Raw genomic sequence first — 23,526 nt, forward strand, 5'->3', positions numbered from 1 at the left:
ATATATATATATATATAAAAACTCGCCTTGTATGTATGTACTTTTTTGAGTCATAATAATTATAACAATAAAGTAAAACAGTCTTCACGTGGAGGACAAACGTCAACGCTGCATCTTTCCGTCTAACCATAAATCCTTAAAACACATGGGATATGTAGTTCCAGCTTCAGCATTCCCTATTTCCTAGAAGGCCGTTAAGACTACAACTCCCAGAATCCCTCACTGACCTGTGCACCGCTTACACAGACCGTGAGTACACGCTATCTGCTTGTCAAATGTGTAGCGATTTCAGCACTCTGTGGCACAATACACCATTTCTGAGATTACGCGTTTATTTTGAGAATCTGTATCTTGTCGCGAGAGTGAAATGGCGTTTGATAACTTTATAATCCTTGAGTGGCGATAGAATTAGTGATAGTTTCACTTCCGGGATATAAAGCTAACGTTGTTAGCATCAGTTCCACTCATTCCACCGTGAAGCCCAAATCTCTCCCTTTCGGATAAAGAGTGCACTACATAGGGTGCACAAGTCACTATTCCAGACCGAGAGTAGTGCACTTATGTACACAGTAAGGACATTTAGGACTCAGCAATGTAGCAAAGCCAGATTGAAATACTTACCGGTCATAATTAAGGATAAAAATGGTAGTAAATCTATTTTACGTTTTTAAAATTTTATTTAAAAAAAAAAATTGGTTAAGGTAGTTGAGAATGTTCTGGTACATTTTATTTCAGCTTTAATGCGCTGTTGTATAATTTATCCTGGAGTCCACCTGCATTTAAACAAACAAACAAACAAACAAACATTTCACTTGTACTCCATCCAGTGTTCATGACTGTGCCCTCCTCCATGTGAAGGTTATACCCCTACACAGGCTTGGGGAGTAGATAATAATAGTAGGGAATAGATGTAACAGCGTTACATAATCAGGATACAAAACAACTGGTAACTGTAATCCGTTACAGTTACATCAAAAAGCAAACAAACAAAGTAATCAGATTACAGGTACATTTTGTAAAATAATAATAATAATTTAAAGCCAAAGAAATCAATCTTTTGACATAACACAATATACAGATACATCTGAAAAAACTTAGAATATCATGGAAAAGTTCATTTGTTTCCGTAATTTAATTCAAAAAGTGGAACGTTCATATATTCTAGCTTCATTACACATAAAGTGAAATATTTCAAGCCTTTTTTTTTTTTTTTTGGTTTTAATCTTGAAGATTACGGTTTACAGCTCATGGAAATCAAAAATCCAGAATCTCGAAATATTAGAATAAAGAAGCTCGGTAATCAGTGATTTGTCATTGGGATTGGTTGTTGAGAAAAATGCTAATCAGTGATTGGTCATTAGAACAATGGCTCGTCACTCAGTCAGGGTTTACCCTCCTCAGGGAGGGGGGTGTTAGGGTTAGGGTTAAACCTAAACCTAACCCTAACCCTAGGAGTGACATGGAGTCGACTGAATCTGCTCTCTCATAACTCATAACCAGCAGCTGTGATGTGAGCTGGAGAAATCTATCAAGTGGAGCTGTCTCAAAAAGTTACTAGACTTGAGAGTAGGGTCTTTTTTTTTTTTAAAAAAAAAAAAAGAACTCGCGACAAGTGTCTAAAAAACTCACCTAATCCATCGACAAACTCACAAAGTTAACAGCACTGGTAATGCGTGCTCAAAAAGTTGCTAGAAATCACTGGATGATGTCTGACTAATTTGCATATTCATTGGATCACCATGACACTTTGCATATCAGAAAGTGGTATATGAAGAAGGAAGATTTTCTGAAGGCAATTACAATAGAATAGAATGGAATAATAATAATAAAAAAAATAGATTACGACTTATTTGTTATGGAAAGAAGTCGTCTTTAGTCATTCACCAAGCAGATTTACATCTTTTTTTTTTTCATCCACACTGAAATGCAGATGATAGGAGTATGCTGAACATATGCAGATGGCGGACACTATCCGAGACAGGACTGTTATTGCAGTTTATGCTATTCACCCGGCTTGAAGTGATGCACGTCAGCAAAAATGGTGACAGGAATGGGTTGCACGTATGAATACAAAGTACATGCAGCAGGAATGCAGTGTTTATATTGTACACGGCTGTGTTCAGTAGTAAACGAGTGAAAAAACCAGCACTAACATGGATGTTATGGAGCTAGATCATGAGTCATTCGGATTTGAGATCAAAAGACGAATATGAGACGACAGATCAGAATTACAGCTTTCATTTCCTGTTATTTACATCTAGATGTGTTAAACCACTTAGAACATGGCACCCTTTGGTGGCAGACCACCCAATTTTTAGGTCAGCAAATGTATAGGAGCAAATAGAGTTAAAGTAATTGACCATTTCATACTTGAGTCATCCATCAGAAGTTATGAGAAAATGTATATTTTAGGAACCACTACATTCGCTTAACCCTGTTTGCTGAACACGTTCACCCCGTTGAGATATTTGCGTTATTCCATAAGTCAACAGGAAGGATATTCAACAGGAAGTTGCGTCATCCAAATTTCCTGAAGATCACGGGAAGATGAACAAGAGTACCTTCTCTCATTCTTTATTTTAGATGATATTGATTGAAAGTAATACACTGCTACTCAAATTATGGACTGGAAGTAAATTCTTTATTAAAAAAAAATATTTCAAGTAAATCATTTGAATGATGAACCAAAAATTCTATGGAAAAAAAGAATATATATATATATATATATATATATATATATATATATATATATATAAGGAAAAATGGCATCAAAGTACGTTTAAACCTACGATTGTGCGTGGACACAGCTTTAACAGTGCAAAGAATCTTGGGAACAAAGTGTCAGTCAGTTCCTTTAGCAAAAAAGAGTACTTTGAAGTACACATGGCTGGTGTGAGTGTTCTGCGTAGGCAACATTGCTTCAGGATGGAACATATGAAGCTGAAGAAGGGAACATATGAAACTTTAGCACTGTGGCCTTCAATAACATGGCATTAGGCACCGTGTTATACAATTTCATGGACTCGAACATGTCTCGGCTGTTTGAGAGCTTTGGTGTTTAACAGTAGGGAAATTCCATGTGGTGCTGCAGGGCTGGAGTCCAGCCTTCGGGTGATTTCCCTGCGCTGAGAGATGAGTTGGATCTGTCCTGCACTGCAACCTGTTTCTTCCATTAAGTCAGCAAAGCAGTCAGTTGAACATTGCGATGTTTTTAGTGAGTATTGCAGAGGCACGTCGTCTGAAAACAATATTTACACACATTTATTCTCAGCTCAATCTAAATATAGTAAATCTGCCTTTTTACATTGTTTCCTAAAGTAGCATGATAAGTCTGTTAAAAAAAAACAAACATTAATTAACATGAATTAAAAGTTTATTTGGAATTATAGTTATAGCTTGCGCAGATATCAAACAATAAAACGGTGGGCGTGAGCGTCCCTTATTTTTATGTTTGCCGATCAAGTAAATGTTTCGTGTAAATATTAGAAATATTATTTCTTTGTTGAATGATCTCTTTTTTGTCATGCTTGAAGTTTTGCTGACTGGAATTGAATTACATTTTGGGGGGGTCGGGGGTTCGATTCCTGCTTCCACCCTGTGTGCGTGGAGTTTGCATGTTCTCCCCGTGCTTCGGGGGTTTCCTCCGGGTACTCCGGCTTATTCCAACAGTCCAAAGACATGCGCTGTAGGCTCTAAATTGTCCATAGTGTGTGAATAGGTGTGTGAGTGCATGCGGGATTGTGCCCTTTGATGGGTTGGCAGCCTGTCCAGGGTGCCCTCTGCCTTGGGATAAGATCCAGGCTCCTTGCACCCCTGTGTAGGATAAGTGGTCCAGAAAATGGATAGATGGATAGATGGATGGATGGACATTATTGTGCTAAAGAAAATACTAATGAACTCATTAACACTTTGTAATACTTTTAAACATTGTGAAAATGTTGTCCATCATACTTGCACGTACCTTTTTATACATACTGTATAGTTTATCAATGACTCAAAGAGAAGACTTGAGTTGCAAATCTCATAAACCCATACGTTATTCACAATAGAACACAGAAAACATATCAAATGTTTAAAATGAGGAAATGTAGCGTTTTTAGGAAAAAATAAGGTCATTTTGAATTTGATGGCCGTAACACGTCTCAAAAAAGTTGGGACGGGGGAAACAAAAGACTGGGAAAGTAAGATTTGTTAGAGTTGCAAATCATCGCATTCTGTTTTTGTTTGCATTTTACACAGCGTCCCAACTTTTTTTGTTGTATATTTAACTAGCCTTTAACAGTATTCCATACAGAAAGATATTAGCACCACTCATAGGATTCTGCTTACTCACCTATATTAAATATTACATACAGTGCAGAAAATATTGTGAATAAAGTCAAATTTGTGTGTTGTTTCTTATCATGAGCTCATTGAATAACAAATCTAAAATCATTATGTAATAATGTAAGCTGTATTATATAAAATTCGTCAGAATTTTGGCTGGTTCTATATGATAAGCCTTTCTTATTCATTTCAACTGGCAATTAATTTACATCTTTCAAGAAACAAACTAACAGAATAGGACAGTTTTATATTTCTTTTATAATCTAATAATGAGACAATATTAGACAAATCTGCCTATACATTTATGGCAAAGTGTATATCATTGTTCCAAATAAGGGAGTCAGTGTTGTGCCTTTTAAATAATTTATCTAAATGTCATTTTTTCCTCATCAGTAAAGCACTATATAGATTATCTGTTGTGTTTTGTACTTTTCTACAGATTTAAATTCGGTTTAGAGAGCTCAAATTTAGGAGTAAAGTAGAGCAGTGTGATTACTTTTTTTTTTTTTTCTTAGAGAAAGTAATGAGTAAAGCAATACCATTACACTTTGAGAGACATAATTAGTAATTTGTAATAGATTACTTTCTTTGACTTACTGCCCCAAAATTGGTCATGCATAATAAAAGGGGTTGGGCTATAGAGCAGGAAATTAAATCCCTGTTAATAAATAAACCTACATCCATTTTTCACCCTGAATTGTCCACACACTCAACCCTTAAGGCAGATTTAGAAGAAGAAAAAAAATACAGAAATTGAAGGAACTGTATTTGCAGTGTGTGTATACAGCACATGAATATGTGTATAAGAGTAAAATGTGTTTGCTCTATCCTGGCTTGCTGACTTGCACAGAGTAATACACTGACTTCATTTTGCCATTTCCCCTCTGAAATGGCCATCGCCATCTTAAAGGCTGTTCCATTACTTCAGCTCAAGTGAAGTTTGACCTCATGGAGGCCCGAGGGATTGAGTCAACACCGCTATAGATTTCAGCTTCAGAACTCACAGAGAAAACATAGTGTTGTAGCAAAAAAAAGAGAGAAAAGCTGTTTATTAAAGCACACAGGTGCAAGAAATATAACTTCATGATTTGTAAAGAATAGATCAAGGACAGGGCATTCTGTTATAGGAAACTAAACAACAAAGCTGATTATTTGCCAGTGATTAGAAGAATGAAAATTCATACTTATGGAGAACAATCATTCTCTTCAAGCCTCTCTCTTTTATCCTCTTTTATAAGGTTAATAATATAGCTTGTCGCTTTATCAAGAAACCACAAACGAACTCTATCCAGAAGACTTTCCCATGTTGGAAAACTTAAAGCTTTACCTCTGACTCTTGCAAAGCATTGACACTGGAGACTCCTTCCAAAAATGCAAAATCATCGTTTTTAAAAAAAAAACCATCAGCACAATAACGATTACAGACATTTAAAAACATGTGATGTTTATGTGAAGCATCCACCGTCCAAGTCCCGGCGCAAGTTGTGTAAGAAAGCGCTCAACAGTATAAATGTTGCAGACAGAACTACTGTCAGAGCTGCTGTTGTAGAAAATAAATCAGCACCTTCTGACCAACAGAATCGAGTATTCAAGCATGCTGTTGTATCATTCGAAAATGAATCATATTCGTCTAATTGAAATTGGGATTTATGTAGATCTTTCATTTATTCTTGTATAGGTTAATCAGTATACATGGGCTGGAACTTTAAGACGTGACCGCTCAGGGCCTGACTTACTAGCAGGTTCCACAGATTTGCAGGTTGCATCTTTCACAAGGGCAAAGTAGCCCATGTGTTGTCCGTTTTGCATCTTTGCCTTAATCACTACGCAAAATTTCGGCCGTTCCTAGGTAAAAGTGCAAAATCCAGTGTGGTGTCTATGCAAATCAATTACTTCAGGATCTTTCAACACCTGCAGTGTCATTTACTGCAGCATGAAGGTCTCCTTGGTAATGACAACTGTGTGTAATGTAATACAAACACATGGCAGGTATTAAACTTGTGCCATCCTGTTTATGCCATTTGTAAATGAAAAGCAAAAATAAAAGCCCTGTTTCAAAGTTTTTTTAAATGATGAACGAATGAAAAAATTTTTTTTATGCTCTCAGAACAAAGACAATGTTAAGTTAGTTGTATATTTTTCGTTACATGGACGTGTTGATTTTGTGACTTTGTGTTCACACCGGAGTTGTACTGAAGATTTTTGACGCTTTTTTTCACCGCCTTGATCTGAACTAGACCTGGATACCGAGAACATTTAGTTCAGGGGTTCCCAAACTTTTCCAGGGCAAGGCCCCCCATATGTCATTAACATTTGACCGAGGCCCCCCTTTTGCAAGATGTCTTTAAAACACATTAAAAATACAGACTTCTGAATATATCCCCCTTTTTTTATTTACAGCTTACATTTAATTACATCTTTACATTACATTACATTAGGAATTGATTGTGTGTATGGTTGTCTGAGAGTGAGAGAGAGAAAACATACGCGTGGGAGGGATGGGCTTGGTGGCTCCGACCAAATTGTTGAGGCCCCCCGGGCGCCCCCTGGTGGTCCCCAAGGGGTCCGCGGCCCCCGCTTTGAAAACCACTGATTTAGTCCACATAAAACCCTCATTTAAACATCGGGTCTTCCTCTTTAACAATTATCCTTTGTAAATCACCAACGACACACCTGCTACCAGCTATTTTATCCTACTCTATATGTATAAATACTCTATATGTATAAATACTCTATATGTATAAATACTCTATATGTATAAATTAGAACCGGAGTTAATGTATAGATGTAAACAGCGAAGTAACTAAAATGAGGCTTTAATGTGATGAATACACCGTAACTTGCTATAACTCACTAGAGCAAAAGCATCCATTAGTCGACCTTGCCGAGCATTTTCACCGCACACACACACACACGCACACACCCACACACACACACAGACACACAGAGGTGCATGAATAGGATTTGAAATAATAGGAACGTCTGAACAAAGCTTTAACAATACCCACATTATGAGCGCTATTGTTATTACAGTAGCTCGGTGGAATCAGTCAGAAAATCATTGTTCCTGCTAATGGAAATGGTAATTACCTTTAATGCACAGTAGTGCAGGCTATATCATGGAAATTCTCACCTCGTACAAAAATATGTGGTCCTGCAGTGAATTGTGCATTGTTAAAAGCCTTGAACGAAACCGTTACATACGGACAAACTGTGTTCGGCTTGCTTTTTTAAACATTTATTTTATATTTACATGACTGTATGTTTTGCTTAGGCGATGATCAGGCGTGTTTAGAACAGGTGACCAGAGGGCGTGTGTGTATGTGTGTGTGTGTGTGTGTGTGTGTGTGTGTGTGTGTGTGTGTCTGTGTGTCCAGCTGCATTTTTAATTAGAGCAACACGATTAGATATATTTTAATTATCTCCAACGCAGTGGTGCTGTTGAGAGATGTCACATGGCTCCTCCTTTTAATGTCCACCATCTGTCTACTTTATAAAAAAAACAAAAAAAAAAAACAGAGGGAGATAGAAAAATGCTCACACACACACACACAGAGACAGACACCTGTCTCCTCCAAACCCTCCCCGTCGTCCAGAAAGGGACGACACCTTTCACATCTTTCCCTTCCTGTCTGCTACATTGTCCCCTTTTCTATTTCCGCATACCTGAGCTCACACACGCTCACGATTGGCTACTGTCGCTGTGATTGACAGGAGAAACAGGAGGAGTATGTCATCCCTCCCACCCAGACAGCACAACTAATTTTGCTCCATTGGAAAATCTTAACCATGTCCTGAGTGCCGTTATCAGAATTTGAACTCACGATCTTCCAATGACGTGAGCCTAGAGCCTTCTTTCTTTCCCCAGTCTTTCACCTCCAGTCCCCTGCACTGTATATAGTGTTTTCTTTCCTCCTCTGACACTCTTATAACCTCATTTAGGACTCGTGTCAGGTGTAGAGAAATCAGCCAAATTTACGAACACCGCCTTAAATAATACATATTTATACACTATTATTTCCTCTAGTGCCACTGCGACACATAGACTCTTTACTCTTCTTTGACAGAAACAGCGTCCCATAGGCTTAAGCTTAAGTCATGTCTCCACAAAGAGAATATGTGTGTGTGTGTGTGTGTGTAATTTTCTGAGCCATGCACCTCCCTTGCTCATAACTGTACGTGCAGATTTGCCGACAGAGATGCATAATGCAGGAGCGCCGCCATCAATTATGCAGCATTTATTCATACCACAGCAATACCTAATTGATTTGATTCTCTTTGCTTCATGTATTATTGAGCAGACGGGTCCCCGTGTGTGTTTTCTCTCTGCCTCTGGATGTTGCCATCGGCCATGGAGTTTTACACAGACGCTTGAAATTGTCAAACTCCGGCTCGAAATTGCCCTTTGTCTTTTTGGCCATGATCTTCAATGACAAGATATGTGAGGTTAGATGGGTGGATACTGAGCTTTACTGGGCATTCAAAAGCTTCAGCAACCAAATGTTGAACAGTGATGAAACGTTGAATTACAGTACATGGACATCTTTATTTTGAGCCGTGTCACACCTGGATGGTGTTTGGGAGTAAAATACAGGGTTTCGAAAGGAATTCGAAGATGTTAAACATGAACAAAATATGAGGCAAAATCAATAGAAACATAGTACATAAAGTTAATATAATTCTAACTAGTCTAGAGAGAGAGAGAGAGAGTTCAGTGTGATGCTTGGTTGACCATGTAATGATGTTTGCTTCAATCATTTTAGGAGACTTACTCTCATATCTGTTTACTTACTTACATTCATACTTACTTAATTACATTTGTACCTATTTATTTAGTTATTTATTTACTTACCTGCTTACAGTCCCCTCCGAAAGTATTGGAACAGCAAGGCCAATTCTATTGTTTATCATGATACACTGAAGACATTTGGGTTTGAGACCAAAAGGTGAGAAGGAACTGATAGATCAGAATTTGTTAAACAACTTAAAACATGGCACCTTTAGTGGCAGACCACCCAATTTTTTAAAATATTTTTTTTTACATGAGCAAAAGTATAGGAACAAATAAGTATTTTTAAAGTAAATTAAAGTAAATAATGCTTATTTGGTTGCATATCGTATTGCTTGCAATAACTGCATCAAGCCGGTGAGTCACTGACATCACCAAGCTGTTGCATTCTCCTTTTGCGTTGCTTTTCCAGGCTTCCACTGGAGCTTTTTCAGTTGTTGTTTGTTTCGGGGGGTTTCTCCCTTCAGTTTCCTGCTCAGGAGGTGAAATGCTGCTCAACTGGGTTAAGATCTGGTGATTGACTTGGTCAGTCCTTCCATTTCCCCCTGATGAAGTCATTTGTTGTGTTGGCGATGCTTTTTGTGTCACTGTCTTACTGCATGATGAAGTTCCTCCCAATTAGATTGGATGCACTTCTCTGTAAATTGGAAGACAGGTAGACTTCTGAATTCATTCTGCTGCTACCATCATGAGTTAGTTACATCATCAAAAAAAGATTAGTGAGCCTGCTGAAGCAGCCAAGCAAGCCCAAGCCATGATACTTCCTCCTCCATGCTTGGCTGATGAGCTTCTTTGTGTTGGATCATCAGCCGATCCTTTCTTTCTCCACACTTTGTCCTTTCCATCACTTTGTTAGCGGTTAATCTTGGTAGCAGAACTTTTGTGGTTCATCTCTGTATTTCTTTGCTAATTCCATTCTGGCTTTCTGATTCTTACTGCTGATGAGTGGTTTGCATCTTATACTCTATACTTGAAGTCTTCCTCGAACAGTGGATTGTGATAACTTCACCCCTGCCCTGTGGAGGTTATTGGTGATGTCACTGACTCTTGTTTTTGGGTTTTTCTTCTAGGGCTGAAACCAACAGTACACATTCAGAGATATTAATTCTTTAAACAATCAATTTAACACGGCACACCTGGGCAGCAAGAAACACGTCACCTGTTCCAATATTTTTGATCACTTGAATAAAATGAGTAGGTTCAAACAAAAGGTGCCTTGTTCTAAGTGGTTTAACACATTTAGATGTAAATATCAGGAAATGAAAGCTGGAATTCTGATCTGTCGTCTCATATTCGTCTTTTGATCTCGAACCCAAATGTCTTTAGTGTATAGCAAAAAAAAAAAAAAAAAGTCGGCCTTGCTGTTCCAATACTTTCAGAGAGGACTGTACTTACTTTCTAACCAACTTATTTACTTATATCTAATTTGTCCTTGGGAAGAAGTAGTAGCACCTACTTACTAACTTTCTTACCTACATTCTTACTTACTTTCTTTCTTTCTTGCGTATTTATTTACTTTATTACTTACTTACTTAATTTCTAATATACTCACTTACCTATTTATTTATATCTGCTTTTACATTCCTAGCATTTTCATACCCTTATCACTGTATCATAGCTTTTTTTTTTATTTTTTTTTTTAAAAAAAAGTATATTTGGCGAAATAAAATATAATAAAGTCATGTTTTATAAATTTTTTTAATTTGAGTTTTTTAAACAGTGACCCTAAAGCACAGGCATGCATAGCTGTTTTCTTGTATCAAAATTCAGCTTTAGCTCGAGACCAGTTCAACTGAAACCCCGCATCGCTCATATAAAAGTAGCTTGTTCTAGTCTTACATAATAATCCAGCTATTTCTTTTATTTTAGTGGTCTGATCTCTTGTCAAATCTCCCAGGCCTCTTTATCCCGACCAAAGTGATTCGTCTTGTCCTTTATGTGCCATTCAGGACAAGACACCTTGGTCTGAAAGCCTCTTTTTAGGACTGACTCGCCAGGATATAAACCACAGGTCACTTTCCTTCATCACAATTTTAAAGCTTCTTTCCTTCCAAAGGGCCCAAGAGGACAAGAGGGGGGCTTTTTTTTTTTTTTTAAGTTGACCTTTAAAGGTGAACGGCCAGCACGGTGCTTCCTTTCTCCGCCTTTGGCTTGTGTGTGTGTGTATGTATGTATATGGATGTGTGTGTGCTGCAATGCAGTGTCCTGTGCCTCAGATTCTGTCTCAGAGGCTGAATATCAAAATGTTCCTGCTCTTCTTTTTTTTTTTTTGCTATTTGTGGAGATGCTGATTTGGGCCCCGCAGGTTTCGATAGAGAAAGCGAAAGATGGATGGATGAGAGGAGAGGGGAAAGTGTGTGAAAATGAGAGATTGTAATAACAGCAATTTCTTTACAAAGTGTCTACTGTGTGATTTTTATTTATTAATTTTTTTTGGATTATATTTTCATACCCACAGCCTACAGTAAGCGGCAGACAACCCATTTAACATGCACCTTAATAAATTCACTTATCAGCATCCAGCTCCTTTTCTGTGTAGGCTGTAAATTATACCTCAGAGGTAGCATGCAATTAACAAAATCACAGCTAGTTTTCAGTTCGTTACAGTTGCCGTATAATTACTCAATAGCATCTGTTCACTTTAATAGGTAGTGTAGGGACAAACCTAAGTGAGCATCATGACTGGCATGTTTACTCACGGGTCAGTAACGGCGATTGGGTGAGTCATCGCATGCTATTCACCAACAATGTGTGTTTGTTATGATGCCATCTCGGCATGAGGCAAGATGTAAATGGCAGAGCTACAAAGGCGAGTGACTCGGCTTCGTCTGCCTGCTGTCCGAGCGCCGTTTATTTTCTCCTAATCCCGTTCGATACAAAAGAGCTCCAGTCGGCAGTCGCGCCAACAAACTCGGAGAGGAAGAGAAAGTTTTTTGTGCTGCCGGTGTATCTGATGGACACGCCGATAAGGATTACCGAGTCCGCCAGGACTTGAGGACGTGCAGGAAAACCAACGGAAGTCTACTGTTTTCAGCTTATGCTGACGCCCAGGAGACGCGAAAGACTTCGGATTGGCTCAGCCAATCCTTTAAACCAGACCCAACTGCTCTGAATTTAAGGGATAGTCACTCTCGTTCAGCCAGGATCCCATTTTCAGCTTAGCGGCAGCTGCGCATCTGCTTAGCTTTTTCGTCTCACCAATATTTCTAGACGACTTGATCTATTTATTTGAAATATTTCTTTTATGTTGTATACAATTAAATAGTTTTCCATTCGGTCTATAGATTGCGATAGTGAAACAGTCTCTCGTTTGAAAAAGTGTCTCAGTCTACATGAAAATCCCCACATGAGCACACCAGCCTTGTCATAGTACGTCATAAACTATCATATCAAACGACATCATGTGAAGAGCTGCATATTGAGTGAATGTGGAAAAACACCAACATGGTTAAAACAACAAAAAAAAGTTACGATCCCAGGGATTCGTGTGTGCGGAGTGATGATAAGGTGGAACTATTGCTTAAGGTTGCACTCGAATACAAAATGTTCGCCCAAGGCTTTTCTAAAATCTCTGTTTGTGGTGTAGTTTGCAGCACCAGAGCATTGGAATCAGCAGCGTTGCTTTGCATATCATATTCTGGCGACTCCGCAGGAGCGTGTAAACAATAAATGAAAGCGAAATGGCAAACAACTTATCAAATAAGAAAATACAGAACACAAACTAACTAACAACCCGGTCAGGAACTGTGATAAACACTTTAAACACATGTGTGGACGGGGCTTAGTGATGGTTGTTTTTTGTTTTTTTTGGTCCTCATATTGAATTTTCACATAGCAGTGGTTAATGGAAATTTTAAATGGCTGTCTGTGTTGTTTAATCCCTCAGCACATTTTCTTTAATTTTCTGGAAGTTTCCATTAATGTTAATTACGGGTCAACTAGGTGGTGCAGGATCTCAAGAATACTTTCAAAGCTGAGCTCATTCAGTGTAATGAGAACAGAATAGAGGTGATTTAGTGTGTTCAATTGAAAACATTTTGGGCATAAAAGTGTAAAAAGAAAAGTGTATCTCTGCTTTAAGAGTGGAATTAACATCCAGTTGGTGTTCTTACTAAAATGTCTGTCATTATCGAAAAAAAAAAAAGGCTATTAATAGTATTCATACTTTGTAGTTGGCCAAGGGATGTTCCATAACGTGAAATATAACTATACATTTATAAAATGTATGCCATTCTTTACTAAAAAAAAACAACCACATGTAATTACTGGCGCCAGATGGGGCCAGAGGTCATACTTTTAATCATTCATTCATACAAAATCTGATAAATTCACTCTTGCTTGTTTACATCACTGCACATTTAGTACGAGTGCAGATTGCAATATTAATGAAGTGATTTCTTTGAATTAGCAGTAATTAGGCTAATCTAAAAACTAGACCGGTTCTATCTCTAGGCGTATACAGTTCCTCAGGCCTAACTCGCTGTTCTGCCTCACGTCTCCGCACGGCCTTATCCTTTTTGCATGAGAATGCTGCCGAGCTGATATATTATCATATTTGTGTGTTATCTCTTGTAGCTGGTGGGTGTGAATGCCACGCTGAGCAATGATTAGAAATATCAGCCTTTGCAAAATGCCACATTTCTGTATATCACGCAAAGAATGGAACCAGAGGCAATAAACGCAATGAAGCCTGTCTAATTAAATTCCTTCACATGTACCCATTACTTATTTTGTATCAGGAGGAGGAAACTAAAAAAAAACAACACCCCCCCCCAAAAAAAGACCCCCCCCCCCACCAATTGTATTATTGATACATTAATTAAATTGTAATGTAAGGATGGTGTGACTAAATTGGGTTGAGGGTTTCGTGGCTGTTTATTGCATTTATTCCGCTTGGGTGAGCGGTGAACAGTAGTGTACATTGGGCAGTGTGTGTGGAGTGTGTAGTGTACATTTGTGTGTCTTGGGAAAATCATGCTTAGAGGAAAGTTTAAAATAATTGTTGATAATATCGGCCTGGCTGTTTTTGACTACAATACTTTCTACAGCTTCTTACTCGAAAGGTTATTCGATTTAGAATAAGGCTTGATGATGAAACATTTCACTTTTCCAGGTGAATATATTCCGTATGTCTTAACCATCGCCATGCCTCTAGGCTAAGCTGTGACATATTTACCTGAAGTATTTCCATCCACAGCTTGGAATCGAAATGCGTTTGCTACCGTACGATTGTTCATAACATGCATGCACCTTCTGTAAGACTAGCACATATGAATGTTGGTACTGGTGTATACTCTATGCAGTGAGGATGGGATGTTGCGTGATCATAAATATTGATGTTTTGCGGCCGCTTTTCTTACACTACACGAGTAGCTTAGAATAAAAATAAAGCTATGCTATGCCTCTTGTTCTCAATTCAAGCCAATCGTAACAGTCTGAACTCTGCTGTGTGAAATGACAGGATGTCAGAACAGTTCAGCTGCAATCTGATACGGAATATTTCGCTGGTTTATTTATTTATTTATTTATTTATTTGCCACAGAACGCCATGAAATGCACCTCGGCTTTTGTTTTGACAGTCTTGCAAGTTTAGATCGTATATGTGGATAATGGAGTTGAACTCATAGCTTCAGTGGTATATGGGCGTACAAGATTGAAAAAGTGCAAGATAAACAGGGAATGAAAACGCACGGTCTATGAAGAGCTGACATATACCGATCAGCCATAACATTAAAACCACCTACCTAATATTTGTATAAGTCCTCCTTGTGCTGCCAAAACTTCTCTGACCCATCGAGGCATGGACTCCACAAGACCTCTGAAGGTGCGCTGTTGTATCTGGCACCAAGACGTCAGCAGCAGATCCTTTAAGTCATGTAAGTTGCGAGGTGGGGACTCCCTGGGTCGGACTTGTTTGTCCATCCCTACAGTGAAGCATGGTGGTGGCAGCATCATGCTGTGGGGATGTTTGTCAGCAGCAGGAACTGGGAGACTAGTCAGGATCGAGGTAAAGTTGAATGCAGCAATGTACAGAGACATCCTTGATGAAAACCTGCTCCAGAGCGCTCGGGATCTCAGACTGGGGCGAAGGTTCATCTTCCAACAGGACAATGACCCTAAGCACACAGCCAAGATAACAAAGTAGTGGCTACAGGACAACTCTGTGAATGTCCTCGAGTGGCCCAGCCAGAGCCCAGACTTGAACCCGATTGAACATCTCTGGAGAGATCTGAAAATGGCTGTGCACCGACGCTCCCCATCCAACCTGATGGAGCTTGAGAGGTCCTGCAAAGAAGAATGGGAGAAAAGCCCCGAAATAGGTGTGCCAAGCTTGTAGCATCATACTCGAAAAGACTTGAGGCTGTAATTGGTACCAAAGGTGCTTCAACAAAGTATTGAGCAAAGGCTGTGAATACTTATGTACATGTGCTTTTTTTTGTTTTTTATTTTTAATAAATTTACAAAGATTTCAAACAAACTTCTTTCACATTATCATTATGGGGTATTGTTTGCAGAATTTTGAGGAAAATAATGAATTTAATCCATTTTGGAATAAGGCTGTAACATAACAAAATGTGGAAAAAGTGAAGCGCTGTGAATACTTTCCAGATGCACTGTACGTGTCAAAGTAACAAAGTAACTCATGAATGCCAGGACCCAAGATTTCCCAGCAGAACATTGCCCAGAGCATCACACTGCCTCTGCCGGTTTGGTCTCATCCTGGTGCCATATCTTCCCCAGGTAAGCGACGCACACGCACCCTGGGCGTCTACATCATGTAAAAGAAAACGTGTTTCATCAGACCAGGCCGCCTTCTTCCATTACTCCATGGACCACTTCTGATGCTCACATGCCTATTGTAGGAACACCCCACAAGACCTGCCATTTTGTAGATGCTCTGACTCAGTCATCTAGCCATCACAATTTGGCCCTTGTCAAAGCCGCTCAGATCCTTACACTTTCCCATTTTTCCTGCATCCAACACATTAACTTTGAGAACTGATTGTTGACTTGCTGCCTAATATATCCCACCCCTTTATAGGTGCCACTGTAACGAAACAATCAATGTTATACACCTGTCAGTGGTTTTAATGTTATGGCTGATCGGTTTATTTTTCCAATTTGTAAAAGCTTTATCATTAATATTATTATTATAAAAAAATCAAATCCATCCTGTTTTATATCCTGTCTTCATGTTTTCAAAACTGAATCCTGAACGTGTTTTCTCAAAGGCTAGTTGACTAATTGGGCTCAAGGAAACCATGTAGGAAACCGTGTAGACTGCCTTTAGGGCCATGTTTGCCTGACAGCGATCTGTCGTGTTTTCTTGAGGATACATAAATCCAGCCCAAAGTGCTTTAATAACTACATACGGTAGGTCTATTCATCAATTTAATAAATATCTAACCTTTCATGACACCAAAAGCATTGTCATCACGAAAAACCGAAGACTGTGATGGATTAATACATGATAACTGGAACATTGCTCACAGCGCTAGAAGTCCTAGACGAGCCGCCTTGAAATGTTATTGGTACAAGGGCGGTGCTTCGATGGCAAGTGTGTGTGCTTTAAAATTATGAATATCATTTAGAGCTAATGAATGACCATTAAGTAATAGGCTATGGTCATGGTGGAGTGCCACAAGCATGTATTTGATGTAATCTGAATGCGGCCACTATCACTTTTTTTTTTTTTTTTGGAGAAAAAAAAAAGAAGAATTAGAAATGCAGATATAAAAATGAGGCCTACATTCTTTTGCAATCATGTTTGAGGATGCTCAATATTATCTCTATCTTATGTTGTTTTATATTGTGTACTCGCCTCTAAGCCGTTTACACCACTCTCTTGGCTCTGGAGTGAGTACTCATTAAAAGTGATGGATGATTTTTTGTAATGTGTCAGCATCACTGTTGTGAAATTATGATATGCCATTGCAAGTGTCCAAACACTGTGTCGTACAAGGTCATTATGCAGTTTGTCAAAAAATCACCCATGCAATTGATCCATGCAGATATTGTACAAGACCGGGCTTACTGACAGATGTAGAGTACAACAGATGTGTTTGTGGGGTTTTAATGGTGGTAATGTTATGCTGGATCCAGCTCCATACTCACACTACACACACTCCCGTCTGTATTACTGCTGTGCTGAGAATAACACACCACCCAAGTAATATCTGCTCAGACGTAGTTGTATGGTGGTGGTCCTTCCTGCTCATGTGTAAAATCACAAATGAAGCTAGCTAGCTAACAAGTGATGACTAAAAACTAAAAAGAGGTTGTATGGTTGTAGCTAGGCATCTGTCTTGGCATTTTTAGTTTAGCATCACTATTAAAATTAAAACAAAACAAAAAACACCATGCTAGTTATCTTCTAGGTAATGCTAACTAGCCAGCTAGCTGCCTAGCTAGCTAACATTCTAAAGTTTACAATTAAAAGAATTTATACATTGTATACCTTTTGTAGTTAGGTATCAATCTGTGATTTTTTTTTAGTTCAACACCATAACTAAAACAAAACAAGGGGAAAAAAAAAAAAACACATTCTAGTTATAAAGAAATCTTCTAGCCAATGCTAACTACTTAGCTAGCTTACAAGCTAACACATGCAGCAAAGAGTTTATGGTTTATATATCATTGTATCTAGATATCTTTCTTTGTATTTTTAGTTAAGCATAACTACTAAGATTAAAACAAACTAACAAACAAAAAAAGCTAGCTGTCGAGAAAGCTTCTAGCTAACACTGACTAGCCTAACTAAAACCTAAACAAAAAGAACATGCTGCTTAAGAAGAAAGTTTCTAACTAGCTACCTAACTAACTAACAAGGTAATAGTGATTGAAAGGATTTTCTCTTTAATAGGACTTTTGTAGCAAGGTAGCTTTCTGGGCTTTTTATTATTTTTTTTATTTTTTAGTATAACACTGATGCTCCAAACAAAACAAGCAAAACACATGCTAGTTATCAAGAAAGAGTTTAGCTAGCACCAACTAGCCAGCTAGCTACTTAGCTAGCTAACAAACTAATGTTAGTGATCAAAAGTGTTTATGGTTAGTGTACTATATGGAGCTGTGTAGATTTCTGAGCAGTTTCTTTTTTTTTTTTGGCATACCACTACTGAAATATAATGACCAAACATTGTTCTCATTTTTATAGCTCCATATACATAAGAACCTACTCTTTTTACAGTATATCATGATTAAAATGAGCATGTTAGGGGTTGAAAGCAATATTCGGAAAGTAATCGTCATGCATTGGCTAGTTGAGGCAATGAATTTCCCTCCTGCCTCAGTAATGAAAATAATCAAGCCACCTTAAACTACTATTAGTCTGATGACGGAATAATCTAGAATGTACGCTCACTAAACAACCACTGTTTGATTCATCAGTTTTTCAGAGCTTTAGTTAAATAAATAAAAAATCACAGTCTTTAATTGAAAATTTTTGAAAGGGTATTAATATTATTTATAAGTTCATCTCAGTTAAGCACAACATGCTCAATTTGAACAAAGTAATTCTGTTTAATGTCAGAGAGCTTTGATTCGTATGCATGAAAGAACGCGCTAATATTCATCACCATCACAGTAATAATGTGGAGTTTTATTAGTTTTATGCACTTGGATATGTAAGTACTTTGTATTTGTTATTGAGTTCGCTCCTAAAGGCAAGTCCGAACGTTCCCTCTCATTACAGCTCATGATTGTGGAGCGCTGTGACATATCGATGACCATTCTGAGCCATGTCATCTCATCATCCCTGCCTTTATTTATATGTCTAATAAATAAACAATTGATTGCCATGTTGCGCCACAGTATCTTTTGATGTCGTTGGGGGGGAAAAAAGCCTCGGTGCCGTGCTATTCATTTCCCTAATTAGATGTGACTTAATAATGAAATTATTTCATTATTTTTGAACATGCACTTTTTTAGATGGACTTTAATGCACCGCTGCCAGTTGGATCTGGTCCTCATGTGTATGATGATCAAATCCCTAGAGCTAGGTGAAGCCAAAATGAAAAGCTTGCTACCAAAAGAGCTCCCAGATTTGAGTTTAGCTCCCCGTGCACCCGGCCAGAGGTCACATGTTTCTGAAGCTTATTCGCCTGTGGGCTTGGACACAGAAAGTACAAATATTTCACAAAGAATCAATAATGTTCTACCACATACTAACCTTGGAAACTACTTTAAAAAAATAACGTTTTTTTTTCACAGGGAAGTTTTTTTTTTTGTTGTTTTTTTTTACCAAATAGAAACCAGTGTCAGATGTATTATTTTCTTTCACGTGTGTTTTCACCTTAGTCGACGTGACTGACAGTGGAACCCCATCAATATCCCCTATGAACATTGTTGTAGACTTAAGTGAGCAGGAGCGTATTATGTGCAGTATGATTATTTGTACTGTACGTGGAGCCATCCAGAGCAGCACAAGGTGAATCATGGCTCATATGTTTGTGCTGATTTTCCACAACAAACTCTTTTGTTTCTCTCGCTGTCTCGCACTTCTTCCCACGCTCCCATTCTCTGTCCTCCTTAAGTCACTTTAATCAGCCCTTTTTAATTACTGACACCCTCAGCGTCACCCTCCGTTCGTTCACTTGTCACCTTTGGGAGATGGAGCCATGGAGCAGGAGACAGAAAAGTAAAACGAGGTCCTGTGTTTCCCGCGGGTGTTGGAACAGGCCTGGTAATAGCATGGACATGACGCCAGGCACTTTGCTGGATTGCCAGCTCGCATCTCGCGTCCCCATAGTGCCTGCCGGGTCTCTTCTCAGCACTATCTTGATAAATGGATTTTTTTTTGTATTTTTTTCTTAAGACGAAAGGCAGAACGAGGACTTCTTTTCCATCACAGCCTAGGTCACAGCTACTGAGCTGTGAAAACATCTACACGTTGTAGCAACGCATTATTCAAATCCTTCTGAGAGAAAGTACACAATCTGCTCAATTGATTAAGTCCGTCGCGCGTGACGTCTCTGGTGGATGGTTCTCTTTGCAGTAAAAATAAACGCTGTGTTGTAGGCTTCTTAACGAAGCCCAAATTACTGCGACCTTCAGTGTCGTCGGATTTTGATGCATTGACATCGCTTTGCTCCATTATTAGTAAGTTCTGCTCTGCAGGAGAATGATTTTGGGGGAACAAGAATTCAGTAAAAGCCTAATAATCCAAGGTTACTTTTACTCATTAGCATCTCTTTCTAAAGGAAGGTGCGTTCAAGGACAGTGTTGTTGTTCGATGCAGTGGCAGTGCTTTTCTGCTTGGCATATTCAAGCACCGCGTACAGAGAGAGCATTAAGGTGGGTGCTCGTGAATATTTTATTTCTCTTTCAGTGGAGCTAGCCTAAATTCAATTTTAATTGTCTCTGGAAAAGAAGAGCCATCCATATCGCTAAAGGTCTAGGAATAACAATCCTTATTATGGTGGTTAGAGGGGAAGTGTTGATATTGAATGAAGGGATGAAAAGTTTTCAGGCCTGTTGGGCATTAAATATTTCAGCATACAGTTTCCAGGTATTGTACTATTCCTTTACATTCATAACATGTTAAATACAGGTTTCCTTCACTTACCCTTTTTTTTTTTTTTTAACCTATTTAACATTAACAATCCGTGAATGTAACAATTGATAAGTAATTTTAACATTGTAATTAATGTGTAATATAATTGATGTATGTTTATGTATATCAGTTAGGTCTTCATCTTCATTCCATGTGTATTCAATTCATGGCTAAACAATAAGTCCAGAAGATTTGCACAATTCACGCTTGCTTATTATTAATATGCGAATGAACTGTTGATTTAATTCGCCTGGTCTTTTTCCAATCTATTCCCAAACAACCCGGTTTAGGTGAACCTGTGCACAGTGTAGCCTCAGATTCCTGTTCTTGGCCGACAGCAAGGGACATGCTGAGCTGAAGGTGCTGGGAGTCAGTCCCACAAAGACGTGTTTCCCTGATTCCATACATTTGATACTAAATTTAGCATCCAAATGTGGAGCCAGTGGATATTGGCCTTTATCCTAAATTTAACTGAACCATCCTCAGGTCATTGAAACCGTCAGACCAATGGAACCAGACAGATAAATCAATGAACAAAATAATCGTTAGCTGCAACACTAACAATATGTTCTGGAAAATACGTAGTATCTTTGAAAAAACCCTCCATGTGACTCCACATTCTTCTTGAAAAATCAACGAGACATGCAAACTATCGCATTAATACCGAGCTCATAACATCAATAGTGCTGGATCTGCCTCAAAGTCAAGTTGGCTGGGGTTTCACTATTCCTTGGATATGCAGTACATATACAACAAATATATGGTACAAATGCACATACCAAATAAATTTGCATATTGCATTTAACAATAGCAGACACGTCTCTTTGAATCATGATGAAGATATAGAAATGACCATGCAGTAGACTTTGACTACTTTGACTAATTTTAAGGCAACGTTTTTAAATCCAAGCCCACCCAAACAACTATAATTTCATTCACAGTCTCTCCTAAAGATCCTTAAGCTGAAGCAAGCACGTTGGGATAATAATATTGCAGTCGAAAGGTCTTATTCAACTTATTGCAAGGTTGTGAGTTTGTACATGAGACAAGCACAAAGCCAATTTTGAGCTTTTGAGCGAAACCCTGAACTGCTCAGCTTTATTGTTGGACTGTATTCTGCATCAAATGTCGCTTTGGATAAAAGTGTCTTCCAAACGAGCAAACAAAAACAATTCTGAAACAGAAGCCAGCAGGACAAATTTGGCCAGTACGTGTGGTCTCATGCAAACGTTTGGCCAGCCGTGGTTAAATGAAATGTTTTGTTGGGAACAAATGTAACCGTTAAATCCATCCATCCACTATACCGCTTAACCTGACTTCAGGGTCACGGGGAACCTGGAGCCTATCCCAGGGAGCATCGGGCACAAGGCGGGGTACACCCTGGACAGGGTGCCAATCCATCGCAGGGCACAATCACATACACACTCACACACCCATTCATACACTACGGACACTTTGGACATGCCAGTCAGCCTACCATGCATGTCTTTGGACTGGGGGAGGAAACCGGAGTACCCGGAGGAAACCCCCGCAGCACGGGGAGAACATGCAAACTCCGCACACACAGGGCCACGGTGGGAAAATTTTAATGCACAATTATCTGTTTATCTGTTGAATTTAGCGTATTGTAACAATTAAACAAAAAGTCTTAAAACTGAATTGACTTGTTAGACCTTAATCCAAGCCACAATTCAAGGGATTAATAAATGTGTGGGTAGATCTCAAACATAACCTAAGAGTATTTATGAGGTAGAAGCAGTCCTAAAGCAAGAATACAATGCTGGCTTCAAGAAACTTTTTAAGGTTGTGATTTCTGCCCAAAGGGTTTTAGTAAGTATTGACTCATGAGATGCCCAAACTTTTGGACATGGCATTTAAATATTTTTTTTCTCAATATGTTTTTACTCAGCAAATTCAGCAAATAAACACTACTGGTGTACTAAAATTTGCAGAAATTTGATAATTACCTTTATTTGTTACAGAGCTTGACTTTAGAACACCAACCAAACATGTAATTTGCATAAGGCTGTATTAGCCAGCTGTCTCTCCAGATAATATGTACTAAATTCATATCCATACAAAATATCAACATGGACTTGTTCGTTTTGGATGCACTCACTGATCTATATATCCAGTTTGGCCTTAGCCCTTTAAACAACTTAATTAAAAGTCCAGTTAATAGATCATTGCGACCAGCCAAAAAGCTGACAAATCAGTCTGTCACAAACAAACCCAGTGAATTCCCTTCTCCCCTTGCTTTTAGGTTCCCACGTCACAACAGCCTGCGAACTCGTGTCTGCTGCTAATTACCTCAGCTGGGGGCCGAGGGGAGATCTGGCGGGTGAAGGTACGTGCGTTTATTGCATCGCTTTGACAATAAAATTAGCCAGGTGCATTCATTTTATTTTTTCCTTCTCAGGCATTTTTGTATTTACAGGACAAGTTGATTACAGACAGCACAAACAAAACAAAATATTCTGACAGTCACGCTCTTGGTATCTGTCTGTCTGTCTTTCTGAACGACTTACAGAAGTACTTTGTGTTTTCTATCGGAAAAACATGACGCTATTCCAAATCCATTAAGCTAAAACCCTTTTGGACAGGAGTTAATTTGGGAGTTTTTATTTGTTTGTGTAAGTGCTTGGTAAAAAGGTAGGTCTTCATAATCAGACAATCAAGCTCACTCCACCATCATGGAAGGGAGGAGGGAGCACAGAGTAGCAGGTAGGTCTGTTTTTGGCATTGTATGCAAGCATCAGTGTTTTAAATCTTATGTTGGCAGCTACATGAAGCCAGTGGAGGGAACACTGCAATGGGCTGATGTGGGAAAAGGCACACAACACCATTCTGAATCATT

The 23,526-nt window shown here is 38.6% G+C and overlaps 1 protein-coding gene across 1 annotated transcript in view; it reads left to right on the forward strand.

Moving 5' to 3' along the window:
- Positions 1-226: 226 nt before the first annotated feature.
- The window catches only part of fhit (fragile histidine triad diadenosine triphosphatase), a 270,103-nt gene continuing 246,803 nt past the window's right edge, over positions 227-23,526 (forward strand). Inside the window, exons 1-2 of the mRNA XM_053652728.1 lie at positions 227-249; positions 22,933-23,016. The gene's annotated coding sequence lies outside the window, so the exon portion shown is untranslated. The remainder of the gene's footprint in view (positions 250-22,932; positions 23,017-23,526) is intronic.

This window comes from Ictalurus furcatus, chromosome 21 (genome assembly GCF_023375685.1).
Source record: "Ictalurus furcatus strain D&B chromosome 21, Billie_1.0, whole genome shotgun sequence".
Classification (NCBI taxonomy): domain Eukaryota; kingdom Metazoa; phylum Chordata; class Actinopteri; order Siluriformes; family Ictaluridae; genus Ictalurus; species Ictalurus furcatus.